Raw genomic sequence first — 5,389 nt, 5'->3', positions numbered from 1 at the left:
TCTTAGGCAAATGGATGGAACTAGAATATTCCACCCTGAGTAGGTTTCCCCAGACACACATAAACACACACACACACACACACACACACACACACACACACACACACACACCAACCAAACAAACAAACAAAAAAAAAAAAAAAAAAAAAAAAAAAAAAAAAAAAAAACACATGCAGGCACTGATAAATAAATAATTGCCCAGAAGTTTGGATTTAACTTTTATAATATAGTTCAAGATATAATTCATAGACCATATAAAGCTCAACAGCAGAACAAAATGAGAATGCTTCAGTCCTTCTTAGAATGCAGAAACAAAATACTCACAGGAGGAAATATAGCAAAAAGAAGAGTGGAGCATTGACTGAAGGAAAAGCCATCCAGCTATTGCCCCACCTGGTCATCTATCCCATATGCAATCACCAAACCCAGTTACTGTTGCTGATGCCAAAAGGTACTTCCAGACAAGAGCCTGATATGAATGTCTTTTGAGAGGTTCTGTCAGAGCCTTATTGATACAGATTAAGATGCTTGCAGCTTACCATAAGACTGAGCATGAGGATCCCATTCCTTAGAGAAAAGACTGAAGGATCTGAAGAGGTTTGCAACCCCATACTAAGAACAACAATATCAATCAAGCAGACCGCCCCCAAAGCTCCATGGGATGAGTCTATCAAACAGTCAGTTCTCATGGTGGGACCGATGGCTTGAGCTGTATATGTACGAAAAGATGACATTGTCTGGCATCAATAGGAGGAAAATCCCTTGGTCCTGTGAAGGCTCATTTCTCAAGTGTAGAGAAATGCCAGGGTGTTGAGGTGGGAATATGTGTGTGGGAGGAGAAGCTTTCTCATAGCAACAGGTAGAGTTGCATAGGAGAGGAGGGAGCTGAGGAAGGAGATAACTTCTGAAATGCAAATATATAAACTATCCAATAAAAATGGAAAAATAACAACCAAAAACATAATCTATTACTTGTACTGAAAGTGTATATGACCTAAATCTTCAACAACAAAGTCAAAAGTAGTAATTTTAACTCTTTATAACACTGATTTCTATTTCCCTTTTTTTGGAAGCCCAATATTATGGCTTCATTCTAGTTTTCTGACTTCTTTGGATAGCCTAAATGAAATATGAATACTTAAAAACTTTAGGCTACTGTAAAGAAAGAAGAGAAATATGTTCTTGTGGATTATCTTCCTGATTATAACTGCTTTCAGGAATATGTATCTTTATAATTATGTTTTCTTTAACAAGTAAAGAGTATCCTATACTGTAGAAGTAGGCTATCTTCATCAGACCTTTATCAGAGGGTGGATGTATTATTTTTTGAATATTATGAGTGGAGCAGCAGTGAAAATTGATGATCAGGTTTTTTCACAATAAGATGTGAAATTTTTTGGTAAATACCCAGGAGTTGTATAATTGTGTAATTTTGTAGTAGTTTAGAACATCTGCCAGAATTATCATGATGTTTTTTAAAAATTTCTACTCTCTTCAGTGGTGAAGAGTTGTTTTCTTTGCCTACATTCATAGCACTATAAAGCCTGATTTACTCATTAGACTTTTGCCATCCTGACTAAGGTAAGATGAATTCTTCAAATAGCATTCATATCTATTTGTCTTATAGCTCAGGATATTTGACATCATCTGGGAACTTTTCATTGAGTCTGTGCCTCAGTTATAACTGTTTTCTAGGGGTTAGCTTTGTTTTTGTTATTTGTATATTCTGGATACCAATGCTTCATCAGGTGTGTGACGACTAACCACCATTCTCATTCTGTCAGCTGACTGTTTACAGAAATAAATGCTACTTTCTGCTGTATGGGTGACATATTCAGAAAATGGCACTGATCAAATTTCAAAATGGTTAGCTACATTTAAAATGATGAAACTAACCACTAATTTTCATCTTTCACAAAACTCAACTCTAAATAAAGCAAAGCTTTCAGCATAAAACATGACACTGAGAATCTAGTAGGGGAGAAGGTAAGAGATATGCTTGAACTCACTGGCAGAAGACAGGACTTTATGCACAGGAACTCTGTAGTGTTATAGTCAAAAAAAAGCATTAAGAAATGGAAAGACATCTCTTCCTCTCTATATACAACATGGTTGGAAATAAATTAACCTTCACCATCCTGCATGGATCTGACAGTTTGAGGCAACTCTTGTCAGTTTTCAGGCAATGGTTAATTTCCAATGTGATATATACCCACATAATGTTACACAGTTGTTCTGGGAAATGGATTATTTAGCTTTGTTCCTTAACAATAGCATAGTGTTTTCTATAAACTTAATTATTATAACTTTCCACACACCTAATCTATAGCTGAATGATTCTAAGGGTCTTTAACAAAGTGACATGTGATCACAGAAAACATTCTTGAAAATGAAGCAAAAAACAAAGGAAAACAAGATGGAATATACTATTGATATAGCTCTACATACTTTTTTATAATAGACCTATCGAGACAATAAGAAAATATCGAAACAGCACAGTAAAAATACCATAAAAGCAGTTAAACCAGCAGCAACCATTTATCATCACCAACTATCATGTATGTCACTTATTTATATGGGTCATTCTTTTAGTTAACTAGCCACATAGATGTTTACGCTAACATCATCCTAAAGAAGAATAATTCACTTTTCTGGAACACAAGGACATTGGCTATGCAATAAATGATATGGTCAGTTTAATTCTGATCATTATGTACTCAGATTGTCATCCAATGGGCATTCTGTACTCTACTGAATTGTGCTACCCAACATTCTATTTAGTTAGTTGTAAAAGAATTGTCTTATGCTTCTTTTACAAAATTACTATATTCTCGGCCCCCATCCTCTTTCCCCTATCACTCAGTCTCTAGGAACTGAGCATCCATGAGGTGTAAGTGGGTCTACATTCCTGACCATGACAGTTGCAACTTTTTCTTTTTATGTTTTATTTTCAGCTGTTTCTCAGAATTCAGAATTTATGCTTTCACTGAGGCATTGGCCTTCCTTACTATTTCTCTTAACTTTCAATCTTGCCTCCCTTGTAGTTACCTGCTGTTTTGTGGCAGACTTCCAAGAAAATTTCACTATTTTCTTTTCTTTATAAAATTTCTTTTATACAAATATAGTAACACCATTGCATGGCGACAGTGCAAGAAACCAACTAAAGAAGGGCAGGTAATTCACCAGATATCACACTGGAAAATCTTGAGGCTGAAATGACCATTTAATGAAAGACTGGTTATCAGGACTGCAATTATTAATGATCATCACATTAATGAATCTTCATAAGGACATTTGGGTTGTTACGATTATGGGATAAGGATGATGGCCTAAATAGATCTTCATAAGGACATTGAAATAGATAGTTAAGATTGTATGATCCCTGGTCGTTTTTGTTTTAATAGTTAACTGTGTATAATTTTTTGCTTAAACAGAAAGGGGGAAGTTGTAAAGAAGTTTTAGTCTAGCAACATGGCTGCTCAGATCAGATCTCGAGGCATTTAAGTTATCTGTGATTCAGGTGGAATACAGGCCCATTGTTTAGTGCACAGTTTTAATCCCTCTGCAGTAAGTACAGTGCAGTGGAGTTGAGTTTGTTCATGACTTGGTGCAGAGGGAGATGAAGCTAGAGAATAAGAAGGAAGCAGATGATTAGATCAAGTTTCTGCAGTTAGTTTGAGCCCCAGCAGGGCCGTTCAGTGACAAGTCTAAATCGTTCATCTTAGAGAGGAGTTTGATGCATAACAGCTGAGCTGAATCAGCTAGTCTCAGTTCAGAAAGGATTAGAAATAGTGAGCTTATTCAGCAATTAGCTTATGAGATGCCAATTATGTATAGCCAATAAAGTATATACTTATACCTAAAACATAAAAAATAATGGTTTTTATTAATTATTCTATTCCTTTACATCTCAAGTGATATCCTTCTTCCTTCTTACCCTTCCACAATCACCCATCATCCCATCTGAGCTTTCCCCACTTCCCTGTGCCTCTATGATGGTGATCTTTAACCCACCCACCCACTTCAGCCCCACCATTCCTGCATCTCCCTAAACTGGGTCATCAAACCATAGGACAAAGGGCCTTCCTCCCACTGATGTCAGACAAGGCTACAAATATATCTGAAGCCATGGGTCTTTTCATGTACACTCCATGGTTGATGGTCTAGTACCTGGGAGCTCAGGGTGGTCTGGTAAGTCAACATTGCTCTTCCTATAGGGTTGAAATCCCCCTCTGCTGCTCCAGTCTGTACCCCAGTTCCCCCACCTGGGTCGGAAGTTCAGTCTGACGGGTGGCTAAGAGCATCCCCTTCTGCACTACTCAGGTGCTGTCAGAACCTTCCATAGAACAGTCATGCCACATTGCTGTCACCAAGAAACTCCTGGCAACAGCAATAGTGTCTGGGTTTAGTGTCTGCAGACTGGATGGATCCCCAAGTGGGGTGGTCCCCAGACTACCTTCTTTCTGCTCATTTTTTGTCCCTGTCATTTCTTTGGACAAGAACATTTCTGGGTTAAAAAGCTTTGGATAGGTAAGTGGGGCTTTCTTTTGTTGTTTACTTGTTCTCAAACTTTTGGCAGCTGGTATTATACACAATATACTTTTTATGGCATTTTGTTTCTTTTAACTCTGTCTTTGTCTCTGTCTCTCTCTTTTATCTCTCTCTCTTTCTAATATCATTTCTACTTTTTTTTTCTAATAAAGTTATCATCGGGTATCAAAAGTGATTTATAGAATCTTCAAAGTTTTCTGTCTTTTTTTCATCTTGGCACATGTGGATGTGTGATATGAATGCAGATGTGTAAGTATGTTGGCATGAATGTGGTCACAAATTAGTGAGTATGTGTGTTCATATCTCTGCACCTGATGGCTGATAAAATGATTACAATTATATTTGTTGAAGAAAGATTTCTTACTAAATACAGAGCTCTTGGATTTTCACCAGCAGTGGTTTTCGACTTTCCCTTGGGATTTCATAATTGTCCCCTGAGCGCTGTGACCATAGCATCTTACACTATTACTTTTCTTTCTCCTCCTCTCCTCCTGCTCCTCCTCCTCTTCTTCCTCTTTCTCTTCCTCCTCCTCTTCTTCCTCTTCCTCTTTCTCTTCCTCTTCTATCTTCCTTCCCCATCATTATCATCATTAATCATTAGTATTATTCCCTCATACATTTCATCTTAACTGTAGTACACACCTCTTTTCATACCTCCCTTCTTGCCCAGATCCACTTGTCTTTCTTTCTTTCTTTTTTTTTTTCAATAAAAGAGCTGATATGAACTGATTGTGGCATAACAAGTTCCAATAAGTCTAGACACAAACCAGATCAAGGCAGGTTGAGGCAACCCATTAGAAGGGAAAGGTTCAAAGAGCAGGGACAATATTAGAGATAC

The sequence above is a fragment of the Micromys minutus genome (assembly GCF_963924665.1).
Source record: "Micromys minutus genome assembly, chromosome: 4".
NCBI classification, from domain to species: Eukaryota; Metazoa; Chordata; class Mammalia; order Rodentia; family Muridae; genus Micromys; species Micromys minutus.
The sequence above is the reverse complement of the archived record's forward strand: the minus strand, read 5'-3'. Positions refer to the sequence as shown.